The 17,045-nt window shown below is 37.2% G+C and overlaps 1 protein-coding gene across 2 annotated transcripts in view; it reads right to left on the bottom strand.

Annotated features, from left to right (window-relative positions):
* The window catches only part of COL25A1 (collagen type XXV alpha 1 chain), a 461,595-nt gene that overhangs the window by 347,307 nt on the left and 97,243 nt on the right, over positions 1–17,045 (bottom strand). The window lies entirely within an intron of this gene.

Consider the following 17,045-nt stretch of genomic DNA (forward strand, 5'->3'; position numbering starts at 1 on the left):
TGTTGTAACAATAAGAACTATGAAAAGCACTTACACGTGCAGTAATACTCTGACTTTTAAAACATTATATCCCTCTATTGATGGACATTTAGGTTGTTTCCATGTCTTGGCTATTGTAAATAGTGCTGCAATGAACACTGGGGTGCATGTATCTTTTTGAATTATGGCTTTCTCCAGATATATGCCCAGGAGTGGGATTGCTGGATCATATGGTAGCTTTATTTTCAGTTTTTTACTGTTCTCCATACTGTCCATACTGTTCTCCATAGTGGCTGTACCAGTTTACATTTCCACCAACAGTGTAGGAGGGTTCTCTTTTCTCCACACCCTCTCCAGCATTTACTGTTTATAGATTTTTTTTATGACAGTCATTCTGACCGGTATGAGGTGATACTTCATTATGGTTTTGATTTGCGTTTTTCTAATAATTAGTGATGTTGAGCATCTTTTCATGTGCTTTTTAGCCAACTGTATGTCTTCTTTGGAGAAATGTGGACCTAGAAATTGTCATACTGAGTGAACGATGTCAGAGAGAGAAAGACAAACCTTATATATAGAATACCAGGGGATGGGCGGTGGGGAGAGATAAATTGGAAGATTGGGATTGACATATACATACTAACTATATATAAAATTGATAACTAATAAGGACCTACTGTATAGCACAGGAAACTCTACTCAATACTCTGTAATGGCCTATATGGGAAAAGACTCTAAAAAAGAGTGGATATATGTACATGTATAACTGATTCACTTTGCTGTATACCTGAAACTAACACAACATTGTAAATCAACTATACTCCAATAAAAAATTTTTTAATTAAAAAAATAAAAGATGATACCCCAAATTGTTGAATCTCTAAGATACCACACTAAGCACCTGAGTACCCCCTAAGTGTGAGTTTCTATTCTACCACCTATATGAAAGCACTGAGGGAAACACAAGATTCAGTCTCTGTGCTAAAGGAATTTACACACTGGTACCAAAGAGGAGAGTCATATAAATTACTATAATCAAAGGTGAATGTGGCAACTTTTCTAAGAAAAATAAAATTAAGTGCAACAGGAATACTGCTCAGAGAGAAGTTAGTTACAAAAAGAGTGACAGGGAGAGCTACCTAAGTTAAGTAACAATTTAAGTTGATTTTTTTTTTTTTTTTTTTTTTTTGCGGTACGCGGGCCTCTCACCGTTGTGGCCTCTCCCGTTGCGGAGCACAGGCTCCGGACGCGCAGGCTCAGTGGCCATGGCTCATGGGCCCAGCCGCTCCGCGGCATGTGGGATCTTCCCGAACCGGGGCACGAACCCGTGTCCCCTGCACTGGCAGGCGGACTCTCAACCACTGCGCCACCAGGGAAGCCCAAGCTGATTCTTAAAGGGCGTGTAGGATGAGAACTAGAGAGGGACAGCCAAGGGAAATGCAGAATCTGCTTGGGACGCAGCAGTAATTTAGCTTGACTAGAACAGAGGGTATGTTGAGGAACCGTGGCACCCAGTCCTGGAAAGGCAGACATGGCCATGTGGTGGATGACCATACATGTCAGGCTAAGAGTGATCACGACGTTCCCGATGAAAACAATCTTTGCTTTAGAGAGAGATTAACCCAGAGATCCAGTGTAGTAAAGTGGTAAAAGAATAAAGGCAGGAAATGTTGGGGGTGAAGGGGTGTAGTAAAATAAACTTTGCAAAAGCCTAGGCAAGAAGAAATAAGTTGACTAAAGGTTATTAGTGGGAATGGGCAGTGTTACAGGTTGAGTAACATGGCTCCCCCAAATCATATGTTGATGTCATAACCCCAATACCTCAGAATGTCACTGTATGTGGAGATAGAGTCTTTAAAGAGGGAATTCAGTGAAAATGAGGTCATTAGTATGGGCCCTAATCCATCGTGACTGGTATCCTCACAAAAGGAGGAAGTTTGGAAACAGACGTACAGAGGGAAGACCGTGTGAAGACACAGGAAGAAGATGGCCATCTACAAGCAAAGGAAAGAGGCCTCAGGAGGAAGCAATCCTAACGACCTCTTGATCTCGGACTGCTAGACTTCAGAATTGTGAAAAAATAAGTTTCTGTTGCTTAAGCCAAGAAATCTGAGGTACTTTATTACGACAGACTTAGCAAACGAATACAGGCAGAAATAGATAAGAGAGATTTAGGGAAGGACTAATTCAGAGCAGTGGGAAAAACCAGAAGGAGGAAAGGGAGAGGACTAAAAGTTGACGAGATGTGAGTTCAGGCGGCCAAGAAATACAAGAAATAGTAGAAATTCAGGAAACTGGAAGAAGCTGCTTTGAGGAAAAATGATAATTCAGTTTGAAAAGTGTAAAGTGTGAATTCTGACAAGACATCCATGTTAATGTGTAAATTAAGTAATTGCCAGTGTAACCAAAGGGCTCAGGAAAGTGCTAAATTTTGGAGCCATCTGGATGCAAGTGGAAGTTGAGGCCACAGAAATAGATAAGATTGTTCAATATGATTATGAAGAGTGAGAATAGAAAACTGAAGACGACTTGGAGGAGGACCTCAATCTTGCAGGCGAAATGAAGAGACAAAGAATGACAGAAAGAAGTGGTCAAAGATCACAGAAGTCGTCTGGTCTTACAGCTGCAAAATACAGGAGTGACTCAATCACCATTTCTACCTCATACTTTATTCTCTTGATATGTAAACTTCCATCAGAGACCTGTAATATTGCAGTGTCTTTGCTCACATGTTGCTGAGTAACAGGATGCTGAGTGGGAGTTCCAGGCACTCCTGATGAGACCCACTGTTGAGCCCCAGAAGCACTCAGCATGCCACACTGCACAGTCGCCACGATTGAAGCTAAATGTCTTCCCTGTGGGGTTACTCAGAATTTGTAGAACCAGCCCTGCTACACCCAACAGACATCCCCCAACACACGCCTCCTATTTATAAAAATTGAAAACTGAGAATGAGGGGGAGACAGGGGGTTTGAAAGAGCTGAGTCACCCACCTTGTTAGGGAGTGCAGTGTTTGCGGTGAGAGGAAAAAGGGTACTTCCCTGCCCACCCCGTTCAGTACACCATAGGATAAAGTTGGGAATGCCATAAGGAAAAGGATACTGGAGTTCTGTTCGCCACGTGGATAGCCACTCAGGCAGTGAACTTTACCATTTTCCTCACCTGTGCCTGTCCAAGCAGGATTGACGAGATCTAGAGTAAGAATATAGGGCAAAGAGTGGCAGCCAGTAAGGCAGCTGAACTACCCACCATCTAGGGTGGAAAGGAAGTGTGTTTTCTAAGGTTTAATGGACATTGAAGAAGGTGGCTGGGCTTGAGCTACCTTGCTGGTTCCCACCCCAGAGAGCTACCTACTGGATGAGGGGATCCATTCCTTGGACCTTTTTTCATTTTGCATATAATTTTTTTCACGATTTATTATGTCCTCAACACTACGCAAACTTCCTGGAATAAAGAGATACGTAGAACACAGTGCTTGGCATACAAGGATTTGCATGAACAACTAGTTTATTGGGAGTCATGACATTGTGGGAATACCAACAAAAAATATGGGGACTTAACATCAAGGAGCTGTGATAGTGAAAACTAAAAAGGAATGGAGGAGGTTGATTTATTTGTATCCTTCATCTTAAGGTGAGGTGGTGGGACAAACTCATACCTGCCCCAGGAGATAGTCAACATTTAAATCCTAGCCATCAAATGTCAGTCAGCGTTGGTCAGAGAAACAGTGACACCAACAAACTGAGGATGAGAGCTATGCAGGCCCGCAGGAGAGGGAAGGGGGCTGCTGGTAAGGTTTAGACCACACCCTTTCACCACCACCCAAAAATGAAGAAGTGGGATGAGAAGTGAAAAGCAGATGACAGTCTCCACCCACTTCAGGTCCTGGGAGCAGCTGGTCAAGTCAGCCACAGGCAGAGGAGAGGAAGTAAGATTTAAATCAAGTTTTAGATTAAAGTTCTGACCTGGGCTGAATTTTCAATAAATGAAAATGACCAGAAAATTATATCTTTTAAGATATCATTAAGAAATTGAAAAAGAGAATTCAACTGAAGATTAAAGGCAGTGACTGGAAACATTTTTAAAGTCCCATGGTGGTACTCCTATAAAGTTGTGACTCTCCAATAAACTAGTTGTCATGCAAATCTTTGTATGCCAAGCACTGTGTTCTATACATCTGTTTATTCCAGGAAGCCTACATAGCGTTGAGGACACAAGTGGTTAATAAATTTATTATATGCAGAATGAAAAAAGGCCCAAGGAATAGTAATTTGTGGGCACCACTATAGAGACGCAAAGGATGACACATCTTAAGAAAAACTTTGTGTCATCTGTGTTGCAGGTCCTCTTGTAAAATAGCCCCTTATCGGCTTAATGTTTGGGTCCAACAGAGTGAAAATGAAACCAAAGCACTATCTCCAAAAGATATCTGTACCCCCGTATTCACTGCAGCATTATTTACAATAACCAAGACATGGAAACAACCTAAGTGTCCATCAATTGATGAATGAAGAAAGAAAATGTGGCATACATATACAATGCAGTATTATTCAGCCATAAAAAGAAGGATATTCTGCCATTTGAGACCACGTGGATGGACCTTCAAAGCATCTTATGCTAAGTGAAATAAGTCAGACGGGGAAAGACAAATACTCTATGATCTCATTTATATGTGGAATCTTAAAAAAGGAAAAAAAATCATAGCTACAGAGAACAGACTGGTAGTTCCCAGAAGCGGAGTATGGATGAAATTGGTGAAGTTCATCAAAAAGTACAAACTTCCTGTTGTAAATAATTCCTGGGGATGTAATGTACAGCATGGCGGATATAGTTAACAATACCGTACTGTATATTTGAAAGTTGCTAAGAGAGTAGATCTTACGAGTTTTCATCACAGGAAAAAACATCTGGAACAACGTGTAGTAATGGGTGCTAACTAAATTTGTTATCTATCTATATGATTACGTTGTATGCCTAAAACTAATACAATGTTATATGTCAATTATATTTCAATTAAAAGATCAATCAATTATCCCAATTGATTTTGGGAGAAGCCTAACTTTAGATAAAGTTCACTAATTCATTGCAATAATATATTCTGAGCTTTCATTCCAAGGACTATTCTAGACCCTGGGCATAAAATGATGAACAAAGAAGATGTCATCATTATTCCAAGAAGCATATAGAGGCAGGAGAAAGGTATATAATCAGGCAATTATATACCTAATCAAGCAATAGACTGGGATGAATTACTCTGTAAACTTCTTCCTTTGATTCCTTCAATCCATTCTATTTTTTATGCTCTGTTCTCCTTAAGAGTATGAAAATAAACAATAACCCTTGCAGTAGGCTGTGTTAATGGTCTCAATACTTTACCACTCCTTATATCCATGTACTTCTTAATTTCTTCAGTAGACAGAACGAAAATATTTCTCTGCTCCTTGACTTTGGATTTGTCCATATGACATGCTCTGACCAATAGAACACTAGTGGGTATAATGTGACCTCCCCCTTTCAAACACTGATGTGCACACACATGATTGAACTTGCCCTCTTATACTTCTACCATTGCTATAAGAAGAACATGTCAGGTGTAACCCACTGTCTCAGGAGGAGAAAGAGGAACATGTGAAACACAGTAGCCCCAGCCAGTTGCCCTAGATGAGCCCAGTCTAGATCTGCTGGCCTCCACAGACATACAAACTTAATAAATGCTTTTTGTTGTATGTCATTGAGATAGTGTGGCTCCTTGTTATGTAGCATTATTGAAACAATAACTGAGTGATACAAATTTATATATACTCATCTTGGTAATCCTAGTACTCTGTTCATCTGATAGGATAGAATAAGTACCATACACAGAGTAAAAACATCTAGTAAGATGTGCCTGGACATATAATTAAGTGTTCCAATCTCAACAACGAGAAATTAAGATCCAATAATACGAATTGCATAAATGGAAGAATCAGTCCACTTCTCATTACCAGATTTCTTATCCTAACCAAAGTGAAGTTCACGACTCAGCCCTAAGACCTTGCTAAAATTTACTGTTTCCTAGACTGTCATACTGAACAGATCATGACACGCAGAAGCCAAGGAAAACAAATGAAATTCGCGTTTCACTGGGTCCCACATGCTGTGATGTTTGCAAACCCACATGCATCCACCAAGAAGCACTCAGAATGTTTGATTCTGAAAACGAATCCATAACAAGAATAGAGTAGAGAACAAAATCAACTCAACAAGTCACCCTGTATGTTTTTCATTTTCTGGTATTCTGAAAAGGAAGTGAATGTGGTATAGTGTACTTGGCTCCCAGCATAGAGACTTCCAGCTATTTTTTTTTAATTTCATATTTACAGAGAGCCCTGTGTTGCTCTCTGTCCTGCCTCTGAAATAGCAACAGCAGTGAAGGAAGTAATCCACCGAGAAGTAAATGTGGTATCTTTCCTAGTGTAGTGGGTTTGGACTCATGTTCCACGTCTAATACAAAGATGTTCTCTGTGTACTGTACACAGGTTGCTGGGATCCACTCGAGAGAAGATAAGGTACCTTCGTTACAGGCAGATGAGACCTCCGACAAATCACTATCGTAGTGCTGAAAGGAAACGCAGTCAGACTGCCTTCTTTCCTCTTTACGTCCAAAGTAACATTTAATGATAGGTACACAGTCTCGATGCCTATTTAAACTTAGCTAGCTAAACAAAGAAAAAAAAAAGAGCAAGAGATTTCTCTCATAGTTAGGAATATGTAAATATAAAAGTAGTATATGTACCATAATATATGTATATATGTGTAAGTGTAAGTGTGTGTATACATATATATACATATTATTGTACAAATATTTTGTATTTGTTAAATGTGCTTACCCTAATACAGCTGTAATCACAGAACATACCGTGTATCCTTACTTGCATCTCTACCAGGATTCTATACAATGAGTACGACAGCACTCTCCACTTTCAGAAGAAGGTGGTTTTTTTTTTAATTTGTCCTCAGAAATACGGAGTCTATTAAAAATTTAGTGTGGCTCCTGGGTAAAGTGAAGCTAATTCAAAGCATCCTTCTGTGCATGAGGAACTAAGAACAGACAAATGGACTTCATCTTACAAATCTCATACATCAAAACTACTAGACTACCTCCGTAGTGAATTTAACAAGAAAACTGTGGTGCTCCTGAGCAGCACAGAAAATCAATCAAGTGCTGAGACATTTTATCAGTGTGCAAATCCTGACAGGTGCCAGAGTTATTTTAAAGAGGCTGGCCTTTAATCTAATTACCATGTAATGTTAAAATGCAAAGACTTTTAGATGAATAGTACTGCTATTTCTTATTACTCATGGTCCGTTTAAAACCTATTGACCAGATATATGTAAATCATACAAACACATATATTTAGTCAAACTGTAGGATCGAATATTAAAAGTCACATGACAATATTTTTAAATTTCACATTAAAATTTGTAAGTACTCACAGGAAACACCTAAATTCAAAAGACTACATCTTATTTTCATAAAACTGATATTATTCAGGAAGTTTCTAAATACTGATTCCATTTAAAATTCCAGGCCAACATCTTAATTCAGAATGTTTGAAATCAACTCATAAGTTCTGACTTAATACCTGACAACATGCTGAATACTATTATAGATTCAAGATGACTGATCAACAGATGAATACGTTACTCGTCCTGTCAAAATACTTTATATTTCATTAAATTTAATAATTAACATGAATCAGTGGAAGGCCACTCTGGTATTAACTAAAATTATTCATAATGCACATGAAACTTCAACATGTTCCCAGTGTTATATCCATGCAATACATTTTCTCATTAATAAATATCTATTTTAAACAAGCTCTGATCCTTAAAAATAAGATTTATAAATTTTTCTTAGCTTGTATATGGCTCAAAATTAATTTTTCCTTGTACTTTTACATTAACCATTTTGCTTTTACTTTGAATTTTTTCCATTTTTTTCTTACTCCAGTTGTCTCAAAAATGAGTATGGGACCCTAGCCAATGCTTCCTTCTTTTGTAGACTCTTTAACCCGATACAACACGCAAAAAGGCCCTTTTCAGAAATAACTCATCTCTTCTCAGCTCCCTGAACAGTAAAGTCTACTTTTTTTTTAACCACATCAGATTCTACCTTTTCATACACACACACAAAACTGATATGTAGCTATTAACACTATGCATTTAATCAGGAGAAAAGCAATGTTCAAAACACATTGCATTTTATCTCCCTGGCAGGCTTCTTGACATCTGATTTCACTCTTTTTAAATGTTCCAAAGGAACTTCATTAGTACTGTAGAGAAAGCCTCCTTTTACTCTTAAATTCACTGATAGCCAGGTAAAACTCATCGAACAATCAAGTCCTGCAGGACTGCTGCAAGACTGTACAGGACATCAAGGAAGTGGATGTCACCCAACAGCAAAAACACCCTGATTGCATTCTATGCTGGCACTGGAGCCTCACTTTTTAACAGACACTGCTAAGTGTTGCAGATAAATCTGTTTCAGCTGTGATGAGAAAAATGTCTCAAAATCCATAAAATTACTATACCTGCCATGCCCATACTTAAAATGGTTTACAATGTAAATCCTTATTAATGCTACAAGTGTCTAGGATGCTTCCCTGAAGACTTCTAGTAAGTACATTTGTGAAGAATCTGTCAAATTCATGAGATTATTCAGGTACTCGAAACTAGGTAACAAAGTATAGCTCTTGTTTGAACATCAAATACTTCCCTGTACAGCATTTATAAGTTGCAGTTGGGAACTGAATCTATGCTAAACCAAATGTGCATGATCACCTGCACAAAGAAAATGTTTCCTGTTGGGATAGCAGGAGAGTCAGAGGGAGCTGAACTATCAGCCTGAGAATTTGGTCAGATCTTTGTTTCATCTTCAATTTTCTTCCTTCATAGGACTTGACATTATTTGAAAGAATTACCTAGAATTTTTAAAGAATGAAAAGGGTCTTTAGTCAACAAGTTCTAAGAAAAACTTTGTTAATTTTACTTAACAAAGTTCATTATTTCAATTTTTAAAGTTATCATTGGTAAAATCCAAAGTATTCCTTTTACGTTTCTATCACTATATTGTGCACTTCTGGGACACAGCTGGAATGTCATTTCTGAAAATGACATTGTAACCGTAAATGAGGTATAATTCAATCGTATTTTCCCATTAGGAGCCAAGTTGGAATATAGGATTATTTTCCTGAAGAAAAGTCTACTGCCCAGCTTTTTGTAGAAATGATCATAAATGTTAGATTTTGGATAACTTTAAACTCATATAGTACTGCAGATAAGTACATTGCTTGTGGTAGTCATTAGGGCTGTTTGCAAACACTCCGGTTAGCTCTCCTTCCTGGCATATATTAAGATTGCACTTCCCCGTTCCTGGGAAGACAGCATGGCCATATGACTTGATATGGCCAATGAACTGTGATTGAAAGTGATCAAAAGTCACTTACAGTTGGAAGCTTAAAAAGCCAGTGTTGAATTTACTATGTCTCTTTTTTCCTGTGCCAGAGTGACTAGCAATGCTCAGGAAGAGAGGTGCTCTATTAGCCTGGATCCTAGAGTAAGAATGAACTGCGGCAAAATCCCCAGCTGATCTGTTACATGATACACATGGAGTGTCAGCAAGAAATACACCTTAGTTGTTTTAAGCTGCTGAGATTTGGGGGTTGTGGATTATTGAAGAACAACCTCACCTAAACTAACTGATATACGCCTTTATATATTAAAGTATAAAGCTTTCTAAAAGACATCTAAATCATTCAGTAACCAATCACATAAATGTTGGCTTATTTTGAGGCAGCAATATATTAAATGGTAACCTCATTCTATCTAATCTTCCCTTTCCATCTTGAAACTTCAATCTCTCTCCCCAGTGGCTCCTTTGACACAGCAATCAGACATGGTAAAACCTTACTGCTGATGACATACCTCCTTCAATCTTGCTATGCCTTTGAGTTAACTTCTCTTCTCTCTTCTTTTCACTGTCAACAGCATTCTAACTTCTTTACACTTTATAGGAAAAAATTCTATCAATGAACTTATAATTATCAAATACATGGCTCTTCACTTGGTCCCCATCTTTTCAACTTTTCTTTCATATTCAATGTTGATTACAACCTTGTCCTTGCAATTCCTTCTTTTACTTCTGTGATATTATATATTTTTGGTTCTCCCCTGATATGCATCTTCTCAGTCTCTTTTTTTGTTTCTTTTACTCTTCTATTTATCTATGTATAAGTATTCCCTAGTGTCCATTTCAAATATATCATCTCTTTTCCGTCTCCCCTTAACAATATCATCCATTTATACAGCTTCAACGGTCACTAATATATAGATAATTCCCAAAATTCTCTATCTTCTACTTGTTTTCTGCTTATTCAGTTACTTAGATATATACCTCATTCTGGCCATACCACTAGAACCACAAAAATAAGTATTCTTTAATATCTTTCAAAGTATTGTATTTTTGAATATATTTCTCCTCTTGTCTTTTCCGTCTCCACTAATATTCTCGACAAATCTCAACAGTCTAGAGTAGTCGTCAATCATTTCCTCTTCCTCACCAAGCATAATCAGTTTCTAAATCCTATCTGTATTTAGTACAATTTAACACAAGGCTACTATGAAAAAAAGGCTACATTTTCTGTTGGTATTACTTGGTTCAGTAATTTATCATAAAGAACAGAGTAAACATTATAGAGAAATTGAATCCTATTATGTATAAAAAATAACTATATGCCACAACCACGTAGGATTTATTCCAGTTGGGCAAGACTGATTCAATATTCAAAAATCAATTAATGTAATCCACCACATCAACAGGCTAAGGAAGAAAATTCCTATGATCATATCAATAGATACAGAAAAAGCATCTGGCAAAATCCAAAACATATTCATCATAAAAGTTCCCAGAAAACTAGGAGGAAAGGAGAACTTCCTCAACTCGACAAAGAACATCTAAGAACAAACTAACATACTTAATGGTGAGAAACTAGAAGCTCTCTCCAATACTAGGACAACATAAGGATGTCCCCTCTTACCACTCCCATTCAGCATCATACTGAAAGTTCTAGTAATGCAACAAGACAAGAAAAGGATATTAAAAATATATAGATTGAGAAATAAATAAATAAAACTATCTTTTCCACAGATGGCAAGTTGTTAAGGTAGAAAATCCCAAAGAATTGGGGAAAAAAAAAAAAAAACTCCTGGAACTAATAAGCAATTATAGCAAGATTGCAGGATACCAGGTTAATAAACAAACACAATTGCTTTCCTATGTACCAGCAATGAGCAATTGGAATTTGAAATTTAAAACAAACACCATTTACATTTACCAAAACAAAAAATAAAATAGGTATAAATCTAACAAAATATGTACAAGATCCATGTGAGGAAAACTACAAAACTCTAATGAAAGAAATCAAAGAACAAAATTGATGAAGAGATATTCCACAATCATGGATAGGAAGACTCAATATTGTTAGGATGTCACTTCTTCCTAACTTGATCTATAGATTCAACACAATACCGATCAAGATCCCAGCAAGTTCTTTTCTGGATATTGACAAACTGATTTTAAAGTGTAAATGGAAAGACAAAAGACCCAGAATAGCCAACACAGTATTGAAGAACAAAGTTGGAGGACTGACACTACCTAACTTCAAGACTTACTGCAAAGCTACAGTAATCAAGACAGTACGATATTGGTGAAAACATACAGATAAATGAAACAGAATAGAGATGCCAGAAATAGACCCACACAAATATAGTCAACTGATCTTTGACCGAGGAACAAAGGCAATACAATGGAGAAAAGACAGTTTTTTCAACAAATGGTGCTAGTACAACTGGACATCCACATGCAAAAAAGAATCTAAACACAGACCTTGTACCTTTCACAAAAATTAACTCAAAATCGATTGCAGACCTAAATGTAAAAAGAAAACTATAAAACTCCTAGTGATAACAGAGGAGAAAATCTATGCGACTTTAGATTTGGCAGTGACTTTTCAGATACAGCACCAAAAGCACAATCCATGAAAGAAAAGAAATTGATAAAATAGACCATTAAAACTTTTGATCTGCAAAAGACATTTTTAAGAGAATGAAAAGACAAGTCACAGACTGGGAGAAAACATTTGCAAAACACATTATCGATCTGTCTATCTATCTATCCATCCATCCATACCTGTACCTTTATACATATGTGTGCAGACAGATATACATATATAAGTACATATCTACACATATATCATATATATCTATATTTTTATAGATTATAAATATATATACACACATACATATATAGAGTGAGAGACAGAGACAGATAGAGGAGGAGGATGGAGAAAGAAAGAATGAGAATGAACAGTAGCAATAGAGGGACAAAAATGATCAAAGAAATAATACTCCCTCCTCCTAAAATCCCAGAACTAAAGGATATTATAGATTGAAAATGCTCCCCATGAGTATCCATCTTAATGACTGAAAATACTCACACAAAAGTGTATCATACTAAAATTGTAGATAAATAAAAGTTTCATAAAATACAGATAGAAAAACAGGACACATATGAAGGATAGCAAATCAGGAAGGCACTAGAATTCTCTAATATAATAATGGTAACTGGAAGACAAATGGGGCCACGCCTGCCAATTTTTGAGCTAAAATGATCTCCAATTTAGAATTCTTTACTAACTAAATATCAAATAAAGACATCTTCAGACATAAAAGCGTTCAAAAATTTACTTTCCATATACTCTTTCTCAGGAATTAATGCCTGCTACAGTCCACTCAACCCAGAAACTCACCCAAGGAAGAGGATATGGGCTAAGAGAGGAGGCAGAGGAAAAAGAAGTTCATAGGATGACGCTGAACAACAGCTTCTCAGGCCTAGAAAACACCAGTCCAGAAGGGAGGAAGACTGGCAGCTCTAAGAAGAACGTCACCAAGGAAACAAACAAAAAGAACCCTATAGGCTATCTGAGTTGTTTTTATTTATTTATTTTTTTTACCACAGTGAGATGAATTTGATAGCTTTGGCAGTGTTTTAAGGTGAATTGAATAGTGAGATGAACATAGAAAAATAAGGAAGTAAACAAAAACAAAACAGTGTTTAATTCCAAAAGAAAATGTAATCATAGCATCCTCCATGGTTCAGTTGTGACCAATTTCTATATAATCATAATATAATAACCACAGAATCATGACTGAACTACAAATAATAAAACAGCTCTATTGAAAAGGTGGCAGGAAGATCTGTGCATATTCCGGGGATATGCAGTTGCAGGCATAATAGAATAAAATCTTCATCTTAAAAAGCTATATATCAATAGGAAATGTGTGCTTTTTACTTTAAAGAGACTTAAAAAAAATAGTCCTGCGAGCATTTTGTTTAGAAATAGGGAGATAAATAACAGAAACAACAGCTAAATAGTTTCAAGTTGTTGCTTTTGCGGAATAGAAATTAAGGGTAGAAAGAGAGTGGGGCAGAAAAAAACTATTTTATCATAAGCATTAAGATTTCTTAAACTAAATGCCTATATTAGTGTCATTTAAAAATTTAAAGAAAAACATTCGATCCCAAAGGATTCCAAAGCAAATCCCAAAGTTGTTGGATCTTTCCCGGTTGGAATTTGACAAAGGTTAATACTTGCATTATAATTTGACATAATAATTCTGAAAGATTCTGTACCAAGGAATAAGAGAAATACCATAACCAGAAAGTTCTTTTCCTTCACACCTTAGGAATAATTTGGAAAAATGGCCTAACATACTTTTATTAGGGCCAGAAAAGCAAAACACAGTAAAAGAAATTAACAAAACAAAAACAACTATCACAAGCAACAGAGTATTAGAAAATAATATAAATATTGCATTAGGGTTATACAACCGGTTATGAAATTTAAGGAAACTGAAACCAAAGAGAACTTTTGTTTTATAGAAAGATAGACTGCTTATAGACACAATATGGCTACTTCTTTGACAACACCAAACAGAAACAGACTTGATATTTTCATAAGTTCTATCCAGTGAATGAAAACATTTTCTAAGGCATGTTGAAAGAAAAATTTTTTAAAGATGTTGCAATACTTATAAGAGACCAAAGGAGGAAAATACGTACCTACACCCTACAAAATTAATCCTAGTACTCTGGCCCAGTGGGATTTTGCTCATAACCTTCTCTTGTAGCTAAATGGTATTTCTGATTCTACCATGACTGATAAATTTGATTTTGTAATATAGAGTGGATAAGTAAGTAAATTGTTAGTACTTCTTCCAAACTTTACTATCTTAGTGTGTGTGTTGGAGGTGGAGGGGAGTGTTAAGGAATTTCTTTACCAAACTATGGTCACTCCAATGCAAAGTACTAAGGAGCATGGCAAAAATAACAACTTTACGTTTGCCCTTTTAACATAAGAAATACATAATTCATTATCCTAATGATTTAGCTACATCCTGAGTCTCAGTTGAGTTAAGGACCATCTATTGGAGTACATGTATTCATCAGCAATATTGTTTAGAAAGCACACTGGATAGCATTTAACTCTAAAATAATTGTAGAGTTGATGTATCTTAAAACAGATTAAAAATTTGCCACAATATGTTTCTGTGCTGGAGACTGCTGGGTTTTCCTCAATACGCATTCTCCGTTTCTTGATTTATTATCAGCCCCTCACATTCTAGCTAAGCATATGGCTGCCTAGCTAAGGACTGCACGTCCCAGGCTCTCCTGAAGCTAGATGTGTCCAGAGGACTAAGTTTTGACCAATGGATTGTGGATAGACTCTGATACGTAGGACTTCTGGTTTGTACGCTCAAAAGCGTACAATCGATAGTGGATAAATACTGATATGTAGGACTTTGGTTTGTACACTGCCCCTTTACCCCTCCCTATTGATTGAGATACTGACATGGTAAGGAAAATAAGTCATCTTAGACCATAAAATGAAACGCTCCCCATTGAATATAAAAGACAGAGGGGGGCTTCCCTGGTGGCGCAGTGGTTGAGAGTCCATCTGCCGTAGCAGGGGACACGGGTTCATGCCCCGGTCTGGGAAGATCCCACATGCCACGGAGCGGCTGGGCCCGTGAGCCATGGCCGCTGAGCCTGCGCGTCCGGAGCCTGTGCTCCGCAACGGGAGAGGCCACAACAGTGAGAGGCCCGCGTACCGCAAAAAAAAAAAAAAAAAGAGGGATTCTGGGTTCCTGATACTGTCAAGCTGCCAGACCACCCCGACCACTTACCCAGACTTACAAAAGATAAAAACTTCTATCTTGATTTTCACTATATTTTTAGATTCTCTGTTGCCTTAGAAAATCTTGTATCCTATCTAATAAAGCTCCACCTAACACTTTCCTCAAATATACTTCAGGGGCTCTTGACAACATACTTAATTTACCAAGCAGCATTATTTTTTCTAAAGAGTCCAGTTCACTTTCCATAATTTTACATCATGTTTCTTCACAGCATCTCTGATGTAATACAAAACAGTGCTTAAATCCAGTTCAACCTCCAGACTCCATGAGCAAGGTGTTCATGTCAGGCTGCTTTCCACCCTGGAAGACAACATCTGGTTCTGTTTCATTACTACCGGGCAAGTTAAATTTCCAGTTTCCAAGGACAAAGAACAAGATTATTTTAACCCATTTTCCAGACAAATTCATTTTCATTCATAGTCCTTCCAATTCACCAAAAATAGATTTAATATATAAAGTGATTTAATAGGTAGCAACTTATGACTTTTCCCTAAAGTTATCATATGGCACAAAATGGTTAACATCCTTCTACTGTACATAATTCACCCATAATAAATAGCTTCCTCATGTAATAAGGAGTATTTTAGAGTATTTTCATCTATTTGGAAAGAAAAACACTACAAAACATAAACATTCTGTGACTCTGGTTTCCCTGGCCACCCTATTATTTCTCTCTACATAAGAGTGGATAATTACACTGCCACAAACTATTTCATGCTGATGTTATGAAGATAAATGAGATAACCTATATATGAAAGCATTTTTTTGTGCTCTTAGGAAAAATAAATGCACCTAAATCCAAGATGGTATAATTCTTCATAATGTTTTCCAGGGATTTTCTGAACAACTCCAGAGAGGTCATTACCCACGACAAACTTTTGGAACCAAAGGACTACCTTTCTAAAAAAAAAATTCATCTCTGCACCTGACAACACTTTTCCATTAATTGGGGGTAAGTCCAGATGCTGTTCTGTTTGGTCATCTCCATTGCACTAAAAAGATCCAGATTTCCCCAATTTCTTGCACCAATGAAATGAACAAAAAGCCTTCTAAATCACAGGGGTTTCAGTTGACAGGTTAACAGTGAGACCCATTTCAATCAACTTCAAATGCAAAGCAGATTTGGCAAGAACCAGCGAGGGGATAAGTGGGAAAAGGAAAGCCCCAGTGGCAGTCTGACAACTCCCTCATGTCTACTGTCTGGTATAATACATCAGTGACCCCCAAGGACCCATCCAATCAGCTGAACTTGGCCTCCAATCAACCAAATGGGGTTCTTTTAGTTGAAATTCCTTAGTTGTGTACAAAAATCTGCTTTAGGTACCTAATTTCTGCAGAGAATTTAGAAATAAAATGTATGATTGCAAACAAAAAAGCCAGAATTTTATCAATACAACCCATAAATTACAGCCCTTAACCTGAAATCCAACACATTAGTGACCCTAGTTAATATCCCATTTATCCTCACACTGGGGTTCACTAACAGGCCTCTTTGCTTTTCAGTGAAGTGCCAAGTGTTTCTGCATGCCCTATGCTGCTTTAGGAAGTTGCCAAACAAAGAAATCAGCAATGAGTATGCCAGCTGCCTCTGGAGCTCACTGTGTATATGTGATATGCCTGAGTCAAGGCATCCCATATCAGATCATCAGTTAGCTCTGGAGGGTGGAGAGGGAAGCTTGGACATCTTGGCAGTCATCCTGGAGCATGGTTATAGTGATGTAAGGTAATATCAGAGTCCAAGTGAATTGTGAGAGAATCATTCAAGGTCC

Source organism: Phocoena phocoena, chromosome 5, assembly GCF_963924675.1.
Source record: "Phocoena phocoena chromosome 5, mPhoPho1.1, whole genome shotgun sequence".
Lineage (NCBI taxonomy): Eukaryota > Metazoa > Chordata > Mammalia > Artiodactyla > Phocoenidae > Phocoena > Phocoena phocoena.